General features: G+C 43.5%; 40 non-coding genes across 40 annotated transcripts; 1 reads left to right on the top strand and 39 right to left on the bottom strand.

Annotated features, from left to right (window-relative positions):
- Positions 1–27: 27 nt before the first annotated feature.
- On the bottom strand, positions 28–119 carry trnar-ucu (transfer RNA arginine (anticodon UCU)). The gene is given in 2 exon segments: positions 28–63; positions 83–119. It is a non-coding gene; the product is annotated as a tRNA-Arg (tRNA).
- Positions 120–329: 210 nt separating this feature from the next.
- On the bottom strand, positions 330–421 carry trnar-ucu (transfer RNA arginine (anticodon UCU)). The gene is given in 2 exon segments: positions 330–365; positions 385–421. It is a non-coding gene; the product is annotated as a tRNA-Arg (tRNA).
- A 218-nt stretch (positions 422–639) lies between these two features.
- On the bottom strand, positions 640–731 carry trnar-ucu (transfer RNA arginine (anticodon UCU)). Its single transcript is given in 2 exon segments — positions 640–675; positions 695–731. It is a non-coding gene; the product is annotated as a tRNA-Arg (tRNA).
- Positions 732–942: 211 nt separating this feature from the next.
- trnar-ucu (transfer RNA arginine (anticodon UCU)) lies at positions 943–1,034 on the bottom strand. Its single transcript is given in 2 exon segments — positions 943–978; positions 998–1,034. It is a non-coding gene; the product is annotated as a tRNA-Arg (tRNA).
- A 260-nt stretch (positions 1,035–1,294) lies between these two features.
- On the bottom strand, positions 1,295–1,386 carry trnar-ucu (transfer RNA arginine (anticodon UCU)). The gene is given in 2 exon segments: positions 1,295–1,330; positions 1,350–1,386. It is a non-coding gene; the product is annotated as a tRNA-Arg (tRNA).
- A 210-nt stretch (positions 1,387–1,596) lies between these two features.
- On the bottom strand, positions 1,597–1,688 carry trnai-uau (transfer RNA isoleucine (anticodon UAU)). The gene is given in 2 exon segments: positions 1,597–1,632; positions 1,652–1,688. It is a non-coding gene; the product is annotated as a tRNA-Ile (tRNA).
- Positions 1,689–2,208: 520 nt separating this feature from the next.
- Positions 2,209–2,300, bottom strand: trnar-ucu (transfer RNA arginine (anticodon UCU)). Its single transcript is given in 2 exon segments — positions 2,209–2,244; positions 2,264–2,300. It is a non-coding gene; the product is annotated as a tRNA-Arg (tRNA).
- A 512-nt stretch (positions 2,301–2,812) lies between these two features.
- On the bottom strand, positions 2,813–2,904 carry trnar-ucu (transfer RNA arginine (anticodon UCU)). Its single transcript is given in 2 exon segments — positions 2,813–2,848; positions 2,868–2,904. It is a non-coding gene; the product is annotated as a tRNA-Arg (tRNA).
- Positions 2,905–3,122: 218 nt separating this feature from the next.
- On the bottom strand, positions 3,123–3,214 carry trnar-ucu (transfer RNA arginine (anticodon UCU)). Its single transcript is given in 2 exon segments — positions 3,123–3,158; positions 3,178–3,214. It is a non-coding gene; the product is annotated as a tRNA-Arg (tRNA).
- A 210-nt stretch (positions 3,215–3,424) lies between these two features.
- On the bottom strand, positions 3,425–3,516 carry trnar-ucu (transfer RNA arginine (anticodon UCU)). Its single transcript is given in 2 exon segments — positions 3,425–3,460; positions 3,480–3,516. It is a non-coding gene; the product is annotated as a tRNA-Arg (tRNA).
- Positions 3,517–4,079: 563 nt separating this feature from the next.
- trnar-ucu (transfer RNA arginine (anticodon UCU)) lies at positions 4,080–4,171 on the bottom strand. The gene is given in 2 exon segments: positions 4,080–4,115; positions 4,135–4,171. It is a non-coding gene; the product is annotated as a tRNA-Arg (tRNA).
- A 520-nt stretch (positions 4,172–4,691) lies between these two features.
- trnar-ucu (transfer RNA arginine (anticodon UCU)) lies at positions 4,692–4,783 on the bottom strand. Its single transcript is given in 2 exon segments — positions 4,692–4,727; positions 4,747–4,783. It is a non-coding gene; the product is annotated as a tRNA-Arg (tRNA).
- Positions 4,784–5,043: 260 nt separating this feature from the next.
- trnar-ucu (transfer RNA arginine (anticodon UCU)) lies at positions 5,044–5,135 on the bottom strand. Its single transcript is given in 2 exon segments — positions 5,044–5,079; positions 5,099–5,135. It is a non-coding gene; the product is annotated as a tRNA-Arg (tRNA).
- Positions 5,136–5,345: 210 nt separating this feature from the next.
- Positions 5,346–5,437, bottom strand: trnar-ucu (transfer RNA arginine (anticodon UCU)). Its single transcript is given in 2 exon segments — positions 5,346–5,381; positions 5,401–5,437. It is a non-coding gene; the product is annotated as a tRNA-Arg (tRNA).
- A 218-nt stretch (positions 5,438–5,655) lies between these two features.
- Positions 5,656–5,747, bottom strand: trnar-ucu (transfer RNA arginine (anticodon UCU)). The gene is given in 2 exon segments: positions 5,656–5,691; positions 5,711–5,747. It is a non-coding gene; the product is annotated as a tRNA-Arg (tRNA).
- Positions 5,748–6,259: 512 nt separating this feature from the next.
- trnar-ucu (transfer RNA arginine (anticodon UCU)) lies at positions 6,260–6,351 on the bottom strand. Its single transcript is given in 2 exon segments — positions 6,260–6,295; positions 6,315–6,351. It is a non-coding gene; the product is annotated as a tRNA-Arg (tRNA).
- A 520-nt stretch (positions 6,352–6,871) lies between these two features.
- Positions 6,872–6,963, bottom strand: trnai-uau (transfer RNA isoleucine (anticodon UAU)). Its single transcript is given in 2 exon segments — positions 6,872–6,907; positions 6,927–6,963. It is a non-coding gene; the product is annotated as a tRNA-Ile (tRNA).
- A 210-nt stretch (positions 6,964–7,173) lies between these two features.
- On the bottom strand, positions 7,174–7,265 carry trnar-ucu (transfer RNA arginine (anticodon UCU)). Its single transcript is given in 2 exon segments — positions 7,174–7,209; positions 7,229–7,265. It is a non-coding gene; the product is annotated as a tRNA-Arg (tRNA).
- Positions 7,266–7,483: 218 nt separating this feature from the next.
- On the bottom strand, positions 7,484–7,575 carry trnar-ucu (transfer RNA arginine (anticodon UCU)). The gene is given in 2 exon segments: positions 7,484–7,519; positions 7,539–7,575. It is a non-coding gene; the product is annotated as a tRNA-Arg (tRNA).
- Positions 7,576–8,095: 520 nt separating this feature from the next.
- trnai-uau (transfer RNA isoleucine (anticodon UAU)) lies at positions 8,096–8,187 on the bottom strand. Its single transcript is given in 2 exon segments — positions 8,096–8,131; positions 8,151–8,187. It is a non-coding gene; the product is annotated as a tRNA-Ile (tRNA).
- A 170-nt stretch (positions 8,188–8,357) lies between these two features.
- Positions 8,358–8,449, top strand: trnar-ucu (transfer RNA arginine (anticodon UCU)). Its single transcript is given in 2 exon segments — positions 8,358–8,394; positions 8,414–8,449. It is a non-coding gene; the product is annotated as a tRNA-Arg (tRNA).
- A 273-nt stretch (positions 8,450–8,722) lies between these two features.
- Positions 8,723–8,814, bottom strand: trnar-ucu (transfer RNA arginine (anticodon UCU)). The gene is given in 2 exon segments: positions 8,723–8,758; positions 8,778–8,814. It is a non-coding gene; the product is annotated as a tRNA-Arg (tRNA).
- A 218-nt stretch (positions 8,815–9,032) lies between these two features.
- trnar-ucu (transfer RNA arginine (anticodon UCU)) lies at positions 9,033–9,124 on the bottom strand. Its single transcript is given in 2 exon segments — positions 9,033–9,068; positions 9,088–9,124. It is a non-coding gene; the product is annotated as a tRNA-Arg (tRNA).
- Positions 9,125–9,453: 329 nt separating this feature from the next.
- Positions 9,454–9,545, bottom strand: trnar-ucu (transfer RNA arginine (anticodon UCU)). Its single transcript is given in 2 exon segments — positions 9,454–9,489; positions 9,509–9,545. It is a non-coding gene; the product is annotated as a tRNA-Arg (tRNA).
- Positions 9,546–9,755: 210 nt separating this feature from the next.
- Positions 9,756–9,847, bottom strand: trnar-ucu (transfer RNA arginine (anticodon UCU)). The gene is given in 2 exon segments: positions 9,756–9,791; positions 9,811–9,847. It is a non-coding gene; the product is annotated as a tRNA-Arg (tRNA).
- Positions 9,848–10,057: 210 nt separating this feature from the next.
- On the bottom strand, positions 10,058–10,149 carry trnar-ucu (transfer RNA arginine (anticodon UCU)). Its single transcript is given in 2 exon segments — positions 10,058–10,093; positions 10,113–10,149. It is a non-coding gene; the product is annotated as a tRNA-Arg (tRNA).
- A 218-nt stretch (positions 10,150–10,367) lies between these two features.
- Positions 10,368–10,459, bottom strand: trnar-ucu (transfer RNA arginine (anticodon UCU)). Its single transcript is given in 2 exon segments — positions 10,368–10,403; positions 10,423–10,459. It is a non-coding gene; the product is annotated as a tRNA-Arg (tRNA).
- Positions 10,460–10,788: 329 nt separating this feature from the next.
- On the bottom strand, positions 10,789–10,880 carry trnar-ucu (transfer RNA arginine (anticodon UCU)). The gene is given in 2 exon segments: positions 10,789–10,824; positions 10,844–10,880. It is a non-coding gene; the product is annotated as a tRNA-Arg (tRNA).
- Positions 10,881–11,090: 210 nt separating this feature from the next.
- On the bottom strand, positions 11,091–11,182 carry trnar-ucu (transfer RNA arginine (anticodon UCU)). Its single transcript is given in 2 exon segments — positions 11,091–11,126; positions 11,146–11,182. It is a non-coding gene; the product is annotated as a tRNA-Arg (tRNA).
- Positions 11,183–11,400: 218 nt separating this feature from the next.
- On the bottom strand, positions 11,401–11,492 carry trnar-ucu (transfer RNA arginine (anticodon UCU)). The gene is given in 2 exon segments: positions 11,401–11,436; positions 11,456–11,492. It is a non-coding gene; the product is annotated as a tRNA-Arg (tRNA).
- Positions 11,493–11,711: 219 nt separating this feature from the next.
- trnar-ucu (transfer RNA arginine (anticodon UCU)) lies at positions 11,712–11,803 on the bottom strand. Its single transcript is given in 2 exon segments — positions 11,712–11,747; positions 11,767–11,803. It is a non-coding gene; the product is annotated as a tRNA-Arg (tRNA).
- Positions 11,804–12,021: 218 nt separating this feature from the next.
- On the bottom strand, positions 12,022–12,113 carry trnar-ucu (transfer RNA arginine (anticodon UCU)). Its single transcript is given in 2 exon segments — positions 12,022–12,057; positions 12,077–12,113. It is a non-coding gene; the product is annotated as a tRNA-Arg (tRNA).
- A 218-nt stretch (positions 12,114–12,331) lies between these two features.
- On the bottom strand, positions 12,332–12,423 carry trnar-ucu (transfer RNA arginine (anticodon UCU)). The gene is given in 2 exon segments: positions 12,332–12,367; positions 12,387–12,423. It is a non-coding gene; the product is annotated as a tRNA-Arg (tRNA).
- Positions 12,424–12,765: 342 nt separating this feature from the next.
- On the bottom strand, positions 12,766–12,857 carry trnar-ucu (transfer RNA arginine (anticodon UCU)). The gene is given in 2 exon segments: positions 12,766–12,801; positions 12,821–12,857. It is a non-coding gene; the product is annotated as a tRNA-Arg (tRNA).
- A 210-nt stretch (positions 12,858–13,067) lies between these two features.
- On the bottom strand, positions 13,068–13,159 carry trnar-ucu (transfer RNA arginine (anticodon UCU)). Its single transcript is given in 2 exon segments — positions 13,068–13,103; positions 13,123–13,159. It is a non-coding gene; the product is annotated as a tRNA-Arg (tRNA).
- Positions 13,160–13,607: 448 nt separating this feature from the next.
- On the bottom strand, positions 13,608–13,699 carry trnar-ucu (transfer RNA arginine (anticodon UCU)). Its single transcript is given in 2 exon segments — positions 13,608–13,643; positions 13,663–13,699. It is a non-coding gene; the product is annotated as a tRNA-Arg (tRNA).
- A 210-nt stretch (positions 13,700–13,909) lies between these two features.
- Positions 13,910–14,001, bottom strand: trnar-ucu (transfer RNA arginine (anticodon UCU)). The gene is given in 2 exon segments: positions 13,910–13,945; positions 13,965–14,001. It is a non-coding gene; the product is annotated as a tRNA-Arg (tRNA).
- Positions 14,002–14,330: 329 nt separating this feature from the next.
- On the bottom strand, positions 14,331–14,422 carry trnar-ucu (transfer RNA arginine (anticodon UCU)). Its single transcript is given in 2 exon segments — positions 14,331–14,366; positions 14,386–14,422. It is a non-coding gene; the product is annotated as a tRNA-Arg (tRNA).
- Positions 14,423–15,172: 750 nt separating this feature from the next.
- trnar-ucu (transfer RNA arginine (anticodon UCU)) lies at positions 15,173–15,264 on the bottom strand. Its single transcript is given in 2 exon segments — positions 15,173–15,208; positions 15,228–15,264. It is a non-coding gene; the product is annotated as a tRNA-Arg (tRNA).
- A 218-nt stretch (positions 15,265–15,482) lies between these two features.
- trnar-ucu (transfer RNA arginine (anticodon UCU)) lies at positions 15,483–15,574 on the bottom strand. Its single transcript is given in 2 exon segments — positions 15,483–15,518; positions 15,538–15,574. It is a non-coding gene; the product is annotated as a tRNA-Arg (tRNA).
- Positions 15,575–15,589: the final 15 nt, after the last annotated feature.

Here is a 15,589-nt window from a genome sequence, read left to right as displayed (position 1 = left end):
ATCTACCGGATTCAAGTCCATAATGACCGACTCTGGTGGGACTCGAACCCACAACCTTTGAATCACATCGCACATGAATGACTAGAAGTCCAACGCGCTATCCATTGCGCCACAGAGCCCTTTAAATATAGTAAAATTAGCACTTTTTTCTTCAATGTCAAAGGACAAAGGGATTTTGGGCATCCAGAGTACAAAAGCAGGATAATGCACCATCAATGATAGCATGTCGGGACTGGAACCCACAACAAATGACAGCACAAAGTAGTTTTTTTCGTTGTTGGAGTCTATAGTTCTTCCTCGAGATCTACCGGAGTCAAGTCCATAATGACCGACTCTGGTGGGACTCGAACCCACAACCTTTGAATCACATCTCACATGAATGACTAGAAGTCCAACGCGCTATCCATTGCGCCACAGAGCCCTGTTTGTACAGCTAAATAAACTTTTTTTTTTTCAATGTCAATGGACAAAGGGATTTTGGGCCTCCAGAGTACTAAAGTAGGATAATGCACCATCAATGATAGCATGTCGGGACTCGAACCCACAACATATGTCAGCACAATGTAGTTTTTTCAATTGTGGGATACTTAGTGACTATAGTTCTTCCTCGAGATCTACCTGAGTCAAGTCCATATTGTCCGACTCTGGTGGGACTCGAACCCAGAACCTTTGAATCACATCTCACATGAATGACTAGAAGTCCAACGCGCTATCCATTACGCCACAGAGCCCTTAAAATGTAGTAAAATTAGCACTTTTTTCTTCAATGTCAAAGGACAAAGGGATTTTGGGCATCCAGAGTACAAAAGCAGGATAATGCACCATCAATGATAGCATGTCGGGACTGGAACCCACAACATATGTCAGCACAAAGTAGTTTTTTTTCGTTGTTGGAGTCTATAGTTCTTCCTCGAGATCTACCGGAGTCAGGTCCATAATGTCCGACTCTGGTGGGACTCGAACCCACAACCTTTGAATCTCATCTCACATGAATGACTAGAAGTCCAACGCGCTATCCATTGCGCCACAGAGCCCTGTTTGTACAGCAGAAGAAACAATTTTTTCTTCAATGTCAATGGACAAAGGGATTTTGGGCCTCCAGAGTACAAAAGCAGGATAATGCACCATCAATGATAGCATGTCGGGACTGGAACCCACAACATATGTCAGCACAAATTAGTTTTTTTCGTTGTTGGACACAACATATGTCAGCACAAAGTAGTTTTTTCCATTGTGGGATACTTAGTGACTATAGTTCTTCCTCGAGATCTACCGGAGTCAAGTCCATAATGACCGACTCTGGTGGGACTCGAACCCACAACCTTTGAATCACATCTCACATGAATGACTAGAAGTCCAACGCGCTATCCATTGCGCCACAGAGCCCATTAAATATAGTAAAATTAGCACTTTTTTCTTCAATGTCAAAGGACAAAGGGATTTTGGGCATCCAGAGTACAAAAGCAGGATAATGCACCATCAATGATAGCATGTCGGGACTGGAACCCACAACATATGACAGCACAAAGTAGTTTTTTTCGTTGTTGGAGTCTATAGTTCTTCCTCGAGATCTACCGGAGTCAAGTCCATAATGACCGACTCTGGTGGGACTCGAACCCACAACCTTTGAATCACATCTCACATGAATGACTATAAGTCCAACGCGCTATCCATTGCGCCACAGAGCCCTGTTTGTACAGCTAAATAAACTATTTTTTTTTCAATGTCAATGGACAAAGGGATTTTGGGCCTCCAGAGTACTAAAGTAGGATAATGCACCATCAATGATAGCATGTCGGGACTCGAACCCACAACATATGTCAGCACAAAGTAGTTTTTTCAATTGTGGGATACTTAGTGACTATAGTTCTTCCTCGAGATCTACCGGAGTCAGGTCCATAATGTCCGACTCTGGTGTGACTCGAACCCACAACCTTTGAATCACATCTCACATGAATGACTAGAAGTCCAACGCTCTATCCATTGCGCCACAGAGCCCTTAAACTGTATTAAAATTAGCACTTTTTTCTTCAATGTCAAAGGACAAAGGGATTTTGGGCATCCAGAGTACAAAAGCAGGATAATGCACCATCAATGATAGCATGTCGGGACTGGAACCCACAACATATGTCAGCACAAAGTAGTTTTTTTCGTTGTTGGAGTCTATAGTTCTTCCTCGAGATCTACCGGAGTCAGGTCCATAATGTCCGACTCTGGTGGGACTCGAACCCACAACCTTTGAATCACATCTCACATGAATGACTAGAAGTCCAACGCGCTATCCATTGCGCCACAGAGCCCTGCTTGTACAGCAGAAGAAACAATTTTTTCTTCAATGTCAATGGACAAAGGGATTTTGGGCCTCAAGAGTACAAAAGCAGGATAATGCACCATCAATGATAGCATGTCGGGACTGGAACCCACAACATATGTCAGCACAAATTAGTTTTCTTCGTTGTTGGAGACTATAGTTCTTCCTCGAGCTCTACCGGAGTCAAGTACATAATGACCTACTCTGGTGGGACTCGACCCCACAACCTTTGAATCACATCTCACATGAATGACTAGAAGTCCAACGCGCTATCCATTGCGCCACAGAGCCCTTAAAATGTAATAAAATTAGCACTTTTTTCTTCAATGTCAAAGGACAAAGGGATTTTGGGCATCCAGAGTACAAAAGCAGGATAATGCACCATCAATGATAGCATGTCGGGACTGGAACCCACAACATATGTCAGCAAAAAGTAGTTTTTTTCGTTGTTGGAGTCTATAGTTCTTCCTCGAGATCTACCGGAGTCAAGTCCATAATAACCAACTCTGGTGGGACTCGAACCCACAACCTTTGAATCACATCTCACATGAATGACTAGAAGTCCAACGCGCTATCCATTGCGCCACAGAGCCCTGTTTGTATGGTAAAACAAACTATTTTTTCTTCAATGTCAATGGACAAAGGGATTTTAGGCCTCCAGAGTACTAAAGTAGGATAATGCACCATCAATGATAGCATGTCGGGACTCGAACCCACAACATATGTCAGCACAAAGTAGTTTTTTCAATTGTGGGATACTTAGTGACTATAGTTCTTCCTCGAGATCTACCGGAGTCAGGTCCATAATGTCCGACTCTGGTGTGACTCGAACCCACAACCTTTGAATCACATCTCACATGAATGACTAGAAGTCCAACGCGCTATCCATTGCGCCACAGAGCCCTTAAAATGTAGTAAAATTAGCACTTTTTTCTTCAATGTCAAAGGACAAAGGGATTTTGGGCATCCAGAGTACAAAAGCAGGATAATGCACCATCAATGATAGCATGTCGGGACTGGAACCCACAACATATGTCAGCACAAAGTAGTTTTTTTCGTTGTTGGAGTCTATAGTTCTTCCTCGAGATCTACCGGAGTCAGGTCCATAATGTCCGACTCTGGTGGGACTCGAACCCACAACCTTTGAATCACATCTCACATGAATGACTAGAAGTCCAACGCGCTATCCATTGCGACACAGAGCCCTGTTTGTACAGCAGAAGAAACTATTTTTTCTTCAATGTCAATGGACAAAGGGATTTTGGGCCTCCAGAGTACAAAAGCAGGATAATGCACCATCAATGATAGCATGTCGGGACTGGAACCCACAACATATGTCAGCACAAATTAGTTTTTTTCGTTGTTGGACACAACATATGTCAGCACAAAGTAGTTTTTTTCCATTGTGGGATACTTAGTGACTATAGTTCTTCCTCGAGATCTACCGGAGTCAAGTCCATAATGACCGACTCTGGTGGGACTCGAACCCACAACCTTTGAATCACATCTCACATGAATGACTAGAAGTCCAACGCCCTATCCATTGCGCCACATAGCCCTTTAAATATAGTAAAATTAGCACTTTTTTCTTCAATGTCAAAGGACAAAGGGATTTTGGGCATCCAGAGTACAAAAGCAGGATAATGCACCATCAATGATAGCATGTCGGGACTGGAACCCACAACATATGACAGCACAAAGTAGTTTTTTTCGTTGTTGGAGTCTATAGTTCTTCCTCGAGATCTACCGGAGTCAAGTCCATAATGACCGACTCTGGTGGGACTCGAACCCACAACCTTTGAATCACATCTCACATGATTGACTAGAAGTCCAACGCGCTATCCGTTGCGCCACAGAGCCCTGTTTGTACAGCTAAATAAACTAATTTTTTTTCAATGTCAATGGACGAAGGGATTTTGGGCCTCCAGAGTACTAAAGTAGGATAATGCACCATCAATGATAGCATGTCGGGACTCGAACCCACAACATATGTCAGCACAAAGTAGTTTTTTCAATTGTGGGATACTTAGTGACTATAGTTCTTCCTCGAGATCTACCGGAGTCAGGTCCATAATGTCCGACTCTGGTGTGACTCGAACCCACAACCTTTGAATCACATCTCACATGAATGACTAGAAGTCCAACGCTCTATCCATTGCGCCACAGAGCCCTTAAACTGTAGTAAAATTAGCACTTTTTTCTTCAATGTCAAAGGACAAAGGGATTTTGGGCATCCAGAGTACAAAAGCAGGATAATGCACCATCAATGATAGCATGTCGGGACTGGAACCCACAACATATGTCAGCACAAAGTAGTTTTTTTCGTTGTTGGAGTCTATAGTTCTTCCTCGAGATCTACCGGAGTCAGGTCCATAATGACCGACTCTGGTGGGACTCGAACCCACAACCTTTGAATCACATCTCACATGAATGACTAGAAGTCCAACGCGCTATCCATTGCGACACAGAGCCCTGTTTGTACAGCAGAAGAAACTATTTTTTCTTCAATGTCAATGGACAAAGGGATTTTGGGCCTCCAGAGTACAAAAGCAGGATAATGCACCATCAATGATAGCATGTCGGGACTGGAACCCACAACATATGTCAGCACAAATTAGTTTTTTTCGTTGTTGGACACAACATATGTCAGCACAAAGTAGTTTTTTCCATTGTGGGATACTTAGTGACTATAGTTCTTCCTCGAGATCTACCGGAGTCAAGTCCATAATGACCGACTCTGGTGGGACTCGAACCCACAACCTTTGAATCACATCTCACATGAATGACTAGAAGTCCAACGCGCTATCCATTGCGCCACAGAGCCCTTTAAATATAGTAAAATTAGCACTTTTTTCTTCAATGTCAAAGGACAAAGGGATTTTGGGCATCCAGAGTACAAAAGCAGGATAATGCACCATCAATGATAGCATGTCGGGACTGGAACCCACAACATATGACAGCACAAAGTAGTTTTTTTCGTTGTTGGAGTCTATAGTTCTTCCTCGAGATCTACCGGAGTCAAGTCCATAATGACCGACTCTGGTGGGACTCGAACCCACAACCTTTGAATCACATCTCACATGATTGACTAGAAGTCCAACGCGCTATCCATTGCGCCACAGAGCCCTGTTTGTACAGCTAAATAAACTGTTTTTTTTTCAATGTCAATGGACGAAGGGATTTTGGGCCTCCAGAGTACTAAAGTAGGATAATGCACCATCAATGATAGCATGTCGGGACTCGAACCCACAACATATGTCAGCACAAAGTCGTTTTTTCCATTGTGGGATACTTAGTGACTATAGCTCTTCCTCGAGATCTACCGGAGTCAAGTCCATAATGACCGACTCTGGTGGGACTCGAACCCACAACCTTTGAATCACATCTCACATGAATGACTAGAAGTCCAACGTGCTATCCATTGCGCCACAGAGCCCTGTTTGTACAGCAGAAGAAACTATTTTTTCTTCAATGTCAATGGACAAAGGGATTTTGGGCCTCAAGAGTACAAAAGCAGGATAATGCACCATCAATGATAGCATGTCGGGACTGGAACCCACAACATATGTCAGCACAAATTAGTTTTCTTCGTTGTTGGAGACTATAGTTCTTCCTCGAGCTCTACCGGAGTCAAGTACATAATGACCTACTCTGGTGGGACTCGACCCCACAACCTTTGAATCACATCTCACATGAATGAATAGAAGTCCAACGCGCTATCCATTGCGCCACAGAGCCCTTTAAATGTAATAAAATTAGCACTTTTTTCTTCAATGTCAAAGGACAAAGGGATTTTGGGCATCCAGAGTACAAAAGCAGGATAATGCACCATCAATGATAGCATGTCGGGACTGGAACCCACAACATATGTCAGCAAAAAGTAGTTTTTTTCGTTGTTGGAGTCTATAGTTCTTCCTCGAGATCTACCGGAGTCAAGTCCATAATGACCGACTCTGGTGGGACTCGAACCCACAACCTTTGAATCACATCTCACATGAATGACTAGAAGTCCAACGCGCTATCCATTGCGCCACAGAGCCCTGTTTGTATGGTAAAACAAACTATTTTTTCTTCAATGTCAATGGACAAAGGGATTTTGGGCCTCCAGAGTACTAAAGTAGGATAATGCACCATCAATGATAGCATGTCGGGACTCAAACCCACAACATATGTCAGCACAAAGTAGTTTTTTCAATTGTGGGATACTTAGTGACTATAGTTCTTCCTCGAGATCTACCGGAGTCAGGTCCATAATGTCAGACTCTGGTGTGACTCGAAGCCACAACCTTTGAATCACATCTCACATGAATGACTAGAAGTCCAACGCTCTATCCATTGCTCCACAGAGCCCTTAAACTGTAGTAAAATTAGCACTTTTTTCTTCAATGTCAAAGGACAAAGGGATTTTGGGCATCCAGAGTACAAAAGCAGGATAATGCACCATCAATGATAGCATGTCGGGACTGGAACCCACAACATATGTCAGCACAAAGTAGTTTTTTTCGTTGTTGGAGTCTATAGTTCTTCCTCGAGATCTACCGGAGTCAGGTCCATAATGTCCGACTCTGGTGGGACTCGAACCCACAACCTTTGAATCACATCTCACATGAATGACTATAAGTCCAACGCGCTATCCATTGCGCCACAGAGCCCTGTTTGTACAGCAGAAGAAACTATTTTTTCTTCAATGTCAATGGACAAAGGGATTTTGGGCCTCAAGAGTACAAAAGCAGGATAATGCACCATCAATGATAGCATGTCGGGACTCGAACCCACAACATATGTCAGCACAAAGTCGTTTTTTCCATTGTGGGATACTTAGTGACTTCCTCGAGATCTACCGGAGTCAAGTCCATAATGACCGACTCTGGTGGGACTCGAACCCACAACCTTTGAATCACATCTCACATGAATGACTAGAAGTCCAACACGCTATCCATTGCGCCACAGAGCCCTGTTTGTTTGGTAAAACAAACTATTTTTTTTTCAATGTCAATGGACAAAGGGATTTTGGGCTTCCAGAGTACTAAAGTAGGATAATGCACCATCAATGATAGCATGTCGGGACTCGAACCCACAACATATGTCAGCACAAAGTAGTTTTTTCCATTGTGGGATACTTAGTGACTATAGTTCTTCCTCAAGATCTACCGGAGTCAAGTCCATAATGACCGACTCTGGTGGGACTCGAACCCACAACCTTTGAATCACATCGCACATGAATGACTAGAAGTCCAACGCGCTATCCATTGCGCCACAGAGCCCTGTTTGTAAGGTAAAATAAACTATTTTTTCTTCAATGTCAATGGAAAAAGGGATTTTGGGCCTCGCGAGTACTAAAGTAGGATAATGCACCATCAATGATAGCATGTCGGGACTCGAACCCACAACATATGTCAGCACAAAGTCGTTTTTTCCATTGTGGGATACTTAGTGACTATAGCTCTTCCTCGAGATCTACCGGAGTCAGGTCCATAATGTCCGACTCTGGTGTGACTCGAAGCCACAACCTTTGAATCACATCTCACATGAATGACTAGAAGTCCAACGCTCTATCCATTGCTCCACAGAGCCCTTAAACTGTAGTAAAATTAGCACTTTTTTCTTCAATGTCAAAGGACAAAGGGATTTTGGGCATCCAGAGTACAAAAGCAGGATAATGCACCATCAATGATAGCATGTCGGGACTGGAACCCACAACATATGTCAGCACAAAGTAGTTTTTTTCGTTGTTGGAGTCTATAGTTCTTCCTCGAGATCTACCGGAGTCAGGTCCATAATGTCCGACTCTGGTGGGACTCGAACCCACAACCTTTGAATCACATCTCACATGAATGACTATAAGTCCAACGCGCTATCCATTGCGCCACAGAGCCCTGTTTGTACAGCAGAAGAAACTATTTTTTCTTCAATGTCAATGGACAAAGGGATTTTGGGCCTCAAGAGTACAAAAGCAGGATAATGCACCATCAATGATAGCATGTCGGGACTGGAACCCACAACATATGTCAGCACAAACAAATAGTTTGTTTTACCATACAAACAGGGCTCTGTGGCGCAATGGATAGCGCGTTGGACTTCTAGTCATTCATGTGAGATGTGATTCAAAGGTTGTGGGTTCGAGTCCCACCAGAGTCGGTCATTATGGACTTGACTCCGGTAGATCTCGAGGAAGAGCTATAGTCACTAAGTATCCCACAATGGAAAAAACGACTTTGTGCTGACATATGTTGTGGGTTCGAGTCCCGACATGCTATCATTGATGGTGCATTATCCTACTTTAGTACTCGCGAGGCCCAAAATCCGTTTTTCCATTGACATTGAAGAAAAACAAAGTCGTTTTTTCCATTGTGGGATACTTAGTGACTATAGCTCTTCCTCGAGATCTACCGGAGTCAAGTCCATAATGACCGACTCTGGTGGGACTCGAACCCACAACCTTTGAATCACATCTCACATGAATGACTAGAAGTCCAACGCGCTATCCATTGCGCCACAGAGCCCTGTTTGTATGGTAAAACAAACTATTTTTTCTTCAATGTCAATGGACAAAGGGATTTTGGGCTTCCAGAGTACTAAAGTAGGATAATGCACCATCAATGATAGCATGTCGGGACTCGAACCCACAACATATGTCAGCACAAAGTAGTTTTTTCCATTGTGGGATACTTAGTGACTATAGTTCTTCCTCAAGATCTACCGGAGTCAAGTCCATAATGACCGACTCTGGTGGGACTCGAACCCACAACCTTTGAATCACATCGCACATGAATGACTAGAAGTCCAACGCGCTATCCATTGCGCCACAGAGCCCTGTTTGTAACGTAAAATAAACTATTTTTTCTTCAATGTCAATGGAAAAAGGGATTTTGGGCCTCCAGAGTACTAAAGTAGGATAATGCACCATCAATGATAGCATGTCGGGACTCGAACCCACAACAAATGTCAGCACAAAGTAGTTTTTTCCATTGTGGGATACTTAGTGACTATAGTTCTTCCTCAAGATCTACCGGAGTCAAGTCCATAATGACCGACTCTGGTGGGACTCGAACCCACAACATATGTCAGCACAAAGTCGTTTTTTCCATTGTGGGATACTTAGTGACTTCCTCGAGATCTACCGGAGTCAAGTCCATAATGACCGACTCTGGTGGGACTCGAACCCACAACCTTTGAATCACATCTCACATGAATGACTAGAAGTCCAACTCGCTATCCATTGCGCCACAGAGCCCTGTTTGTTTGGTAAAACAAACAATTTTTTCTTCAATGTCAATGGACAAAGGGATTTTGGGCCTCCAGAGTACGAAAGTAGGATAATGCACCATCAATGATAACATGTCGGGACTCGAACCCACAACATATGTCAGCACAAAGTCGTTTTTTCCATTGTGGGATACTTAGTGACTTCCTCGAGATCTACCGGAGTCAAGTCCATAATGACCGACTCTGGTGGGACTCGAACCCACAACCTTTGAATCACATCTCACATGAATGACTAGAAGTCCAACTCGCTATCCATTGCGCCACAGAGCCCTGTTTGTTTGGTAAAACAAACAATTTTTTCTTCAATGTCAATGGACAAAGGGATTTTGGGCCTCCAGAGTACGAAAGTAGGATAATGCACCATCAATGATAACATGTCGGGACTCGAACCCACAACATATGTCAGCACAAAGTCGTTTTTTCCATTGTGGGATACTTAGTGACTTCCTCGAGATCTACCGGAGTCAAGTCCATAATGACCGACTCTGGTGGGACTCGAACCCACAACCTTTGAATCACATCTCACATGAATGACTAGAAGTCCAACGCGCTATCCATTGCGCCACAGAGCCCTGATTGTATGGTAAAACAAACTATTTTTTCTTCAATGTCAATGGACAAAGGGATTTTGGGCTTCCAGAGTACTAAAGTAGGATAATGCACCATCAATGATAGCATGTCGGGACTCGAACCCACAACATATGTCAGCACAAAGTAGTTTTTTCCATTGTGGGATACTTAGTGACTATAGTTCTTCCTCAAGATCTACCGGAGTCAAGTCCATAATGACCGACTCTGGTGGGACTCGAACCCACAACCTTTGAATCACATCGCACATGAATGACTAGAAGTCCAACGCGCTATCCATTGCGCCACAGAGCCCTGATTGTATGGTAAAACAAACTATTTTTTCTTCAATGTCAATGGACAAAGGGATTTTGGGCTTCCAGAGTACTAAAGTAGGATAATGCACCATCAATGATAGCATGTCGGGACTCGAACCCACAACAAATGTCAGCACAAAGTAGTTTTTTCCATTGTGGGATACTTAGTGACTATAGTTCTTCCTCAAGATCTACCGGAGTCAAGTCCATAATGACCGACTCTGGTGGGACTCGAACCCACAACATATGTCAGCACAAAGTCGTTTTTTCCATTGTGGGATACTTAGTGACTTCCTCGAGATCTACCGGAGTCAAGTCCATAATGACCGACTCTGGTGGGACTCGAACCCACAACCTTTGAATCACATCTCACATGAATGACTAGAAGTCCAACTCGCTATCCATTGCGCCACAGAGCCCTGTTTGTTTGGTAAAACAAACAATTTTTTCTTCAATGTCAATGGACAAAGGGATTTTGGGCCTCCAGAGTACGAAAGTAGGATAATGCACCATCAATGATAACATGTCGGGACTCGAACCCACAACATATGTCAGCACAAAGTCGTTTTTTCCATTGTGGGATACTTAGTGACTTCCTCGAGATCTACCGGAGTCAAGTCCATAATGACCGACTCTGGTGGGACTCGAACCCACAACCTTTGAATCACATCTCACATGAATGACTAGAAGTCCAACGCGCTATCCATTGCGCCACAGAGCCCTGATTGTATGGTAAAACAAACTATTTTTTCTTCAATGTCAATGGACAAAGGGATTTTGGGCTTCCAGAGTACTAAAGTAGGATAATGCACCATCAATGATAGCATGTCGGGACTCGAACCCACAACATATGTCAGCACAAAGTAGTTTTTTCCATTGTGGGATACTTAGTGACTATAGTTCTTCCTCAAGATCTACCGGAGTCAAGTCCATAATGACCGACTCTGGTGGGACTCGAACCCACAACCTTTGAATCACATCGCACATGAATGACTAGAAGTCCAACGCGCTATCCATTGCGCCACAGAGCCCTGTTTGTAAGGTAAAATAAACTATTTTTTCTTCAATGTCAATGGAAAAAGGGATTTTGGGCCTCGCGAGTACTAAAGTAGGATAATGCACCATCAATGATAGCATGTCGGGACTCGAACCCACAACATATGTCAGCACAAAGTAGTTTTTTTCCATTGTGGGATACTTAGTGACTATAGTTCTTCCTCAAGATCTACCGGAGTCAAGTCCATAATGACCGACTCTGGTGGGACTCGAACCCACAACCTTTGAATCACATCGCACATGAATGACTAGAAGTCCAACGCGCTATCCATTGCGCCACAGAGCCCTGTTTGTAAGGTAAAATAAACTATTTTTTCTTCAATGTCAATGGAAAAAGGGATTTTGGGCCTCGCGAGTACTAAAGTAGGATAATGCACCATCAATGATAGCATGTCGGGACTCGAACCCACAACATATGTCAGCACAAAGTCGTTTTTTCCATTGTGGGATACTTAGTGACTATAGCTCTTCCTCGAGATCTACCGGAGTCAAGTCCATAATGACCGACTCTGGTGGGACTCGAACCCACAACCTTTGAATCACATCTCACATGAATGACTAGAAGTCCAACGTGCTATCCATTGCGCCACAGAGCCCTGTTTGTATGGTAAAACAAACTATTTTTTCTTCAATGTCAATGGACAAAGGGATTTTGGGCTTCCAGAGTACTAAAGTAGGATAATGCACCATCAATGATAGCATGTCGGGACTCGAACCGACAACATATGTCAGCACAAAGTAGTTTTTTCCATTGTGGGATACTTAGTGACTATAGTTCTTCCTCAAGATCTACCGGAGTCAAGTCCATAATGACCGACTCTGATGGGACTCGAACCCACAACCTTTGAATCACATCGCACATGAATGACTAGAAGTCCAACGCACTATCCATTGCGCCACAGAGCCCTGTTTGTATGGTAAAACAAACTATTTTTTCTTCAATGTCAATGGAAAAAGGGATTTTGGGCCTCGCGAGTACTAAAGTAGGATAATGCACCATCAATGATAGCATGTCGGGACTCGAACCCACAACATATGTCAGCACAAAGTCGTTTTTTCCATTGTGGGATACTTAGTGACTATAGCTCTTCCTCGAGATCTACCGGAGTCCATCAATGCACCATCAATGATAGCATGTCGGGACTCGAACCCACAACATATGTCAGCACAAAGTCGTTTTTTCCATTGTGGGATACTTAGTGACTATAGCTCTTCCTCGAGATCTACCGGAGTCAAGTCCATAATGACCGACTCTGGTAGGACTCGAACCCACAACCTTTGAATCACATCTCACATGAATGACTAGAAGTCCAACACGCTATCCATTGCGCCACAGAGCCCTGTTTGTATGGTAAAAGAAACAATTTTTTTTTCAATGTCAATGGAAAAAGGGATTTTGGGCCTCCAGAGTACGAAAGTAGGATAATGCACCATCAATGATAGCATGTCGGGACTCGAACCCACAACATATGTCAGCACAAAGTCGTTTTTTCCATTGTGGGATACTTAGTGACTTCCTCGAGATCTACCGGAGTCAAGTCCATAATGACCGACTCTGGTGGGACTCGAACCCACAACCTTTGAATCACATCTCACATGAATGACTAGAAGTCCAACGCGCTATCCATTGCGCCACAGAGCCCTGTTTGTGTGATAAAACAAACTATTTTTTCTTCAATGTCAATGGACAAAGGGATTTTGGGCCTCCAGAGTACTAAAGTAGGATAATGCACCATCAATGATAGCATGTCGGGACTCGAACCCACAACAAATGTCAGCACAAAGTAGTTTTTTCCATTGTGGGATACTTAGTGACTATAGTTCTTCCTCAAGATCTACCGGAGTCAAGTCCATAATGACCGACTCTGGTGGGACTCGAACCCACAACATATGTCAGCACAAAGTCGTTTTTTCCATTGTGGGATACTTAGTGACTTCCTCGAGATCTACCGGAGTCAAATCCATAATAACCGACTCTGGTGGGACTCGAACCCACAACATATGTCAGCACAAAGTAGTTTTTTCCATTGTGGGATACTTAGTGACTATAGTTCTTCCTCAAGATCTACCGGAGTCAAGTCCATAATGACCGACTCTGGTGGGACTCGAACCCACAACCTTTGAATCACATCGCACATGAATGACTAGAAGTCCAACGCGCTATCCATTGCGCCACAGAGCCCTGTTTGTAAGGTAAAATAAACTATTTTTTCTTCAATGTCAATGGAAAAAGGGATTTTGGGCCTCGCGAGTACTAAAGTAGGATAATGCACCATCAATGATAGCATGTCGGGACTCGAACCCACAACATATGTCAGCACAAAGTCGTTTTTTCCATTGTGGGATACTTAGTGACTTCCTCGAGATCTACCGGAGTCAAGTCCATAATGACCGACTCTGGTGGGACTCGAACCCACAACCTTTGAATCACATCTCACATGAATGACTAGAAGTCCAACGCGCTATCCATTGCGCCACAGAGCCCTGTTTGTGTGGTAAAACAAACTATTTTTTCTTCAATGTCAATGGACAAAGGGATTTTGGGCCTCCAGAGTACTAAAGTAGGATAATGCACCATCAATGATAGCATGTCGGGACTCGAACCCACAACAAATGTCAGCACAAAGTAGTTTTTTCCATTGTGGGATACTTAGTGACTATAGTTCTTCCTCAAGATCTACCGGAGTCAAGTCCATAATGACCGACTCTGGTGGGACTCGAACCCACAACATATGTCAGCACAAAGTCGTTTTTTCCATTGTGGGATACTTAGTGACTTCCTCGAGATCTACCGGAGTCAAGTCCATAATGACCGACTCTGGTGGGACTCGAACCCACAACCTTTGAATCACATCTCACATGAATGACTAGAAGTCCAACTCGCTATCCATTGCGCCACAGAGCCCTGTTTGTTTGGTAAAACAAACAATTTTTTCTTCAATGTCAATGGAAAAAGGGATTTTGGGCCTCGCGAGTACTAAAGTAGGATAATGCACCATCAATGATAGCATGTCGGGACTCGAACCCACAACAAATGTCAGCACTAAGTAGTTTTTTCCATTGTGGGATACTTAGTGACTATAGTTCTTCCTCAAGATCTACCGGAGTCAAGTCCATAATGACCGACTCTGGTGGGACTCGAACCCACAACATATGTCAGCACAAAGTCGTTTTTTCCATTGTGGGATACTTAGTGACTTCCTCGAGATCTACCGGAGTCAAGTCCATAATGACCGACTACGGTGGGACTCGAACCCACAACCTTAGAATCACATCTCACATGAATGACTAGAAGTCCAACGCGCTATCCATTGCGCCACAGAGCCCTGTTTGTTTGGTAAAACAAACTATTTTTTCTTCAATGTCAATGGACAAAGGGATTTTGGGCCTCCAGAGTACTAAAGTAGGATAATGCACCATCAATGATAGCATGTCGGGACTCGAACCCACAACAAATGTCAGCACAAAGTAGTTTTTTCCATTGTGGGATACTTAGTGACTATAGTTCTTCCTCAAGATCTACTGGAGTCAAGTCCATATTGACCGACTCTGGTGGGACTCGAACCCACAACATATGTCAGCACAAAGTCGTTTTTTCCATTGTGGGATACTTAGTGACTTCCTCGAGATCTACCGGAGTCAAGTCCATAATGACCGACTATGGTGGGACTCGAACCCACAACCTTTGAATCACATCTCACATGAATGACTAGAAGTCCAACGCGCTATCCATTGCGCCACAGAGCCCTGTTTGTTTGGTAAAACAAACTATTTTTTCTTCAATGTCAATGGACAAAGGGATTTTGGGCCTCCAGAGTACTAAAGTAGGATAATGCACCATCAATGATAGCATGTCGGGACTCGAACCCACAACAAATGTCAGCACAAAGTAGTTTTTTCCATTGTGGGATACTTAGTGACTATAGTTCTTCCTCAAGATCTACTGGAGTCAAGTCCATAATGACCGACTCTGGTGGGACTCGAACCCACAACCTTTGAATCACATCTCACATGAATGACTAGAAGTCCAACGCGCTATCCATTGCGCCACAGAGCCCTGTTTGTATGTTAA

This window comes from Gadus chalcogrammus, chromosome 1 (assembly GCF_026213295.1).
Source record: "Gadus chalcogrammus isolate NIFS_2021 chromosome 1, NIFS_Gcha_1.0, whole genome shotgun sequence".
NCBI classification, from domain to species: Eukaryota; Metazoa; Chordata; class Actinopteri; order Gadiformes; family Gadidae; genus Gadus; species Gadus chalcogrammus.
Note: the sequence above shows the minus strand (reverse complement) of the source record. Positions and strands in the feature narration are given on the sequence as shown.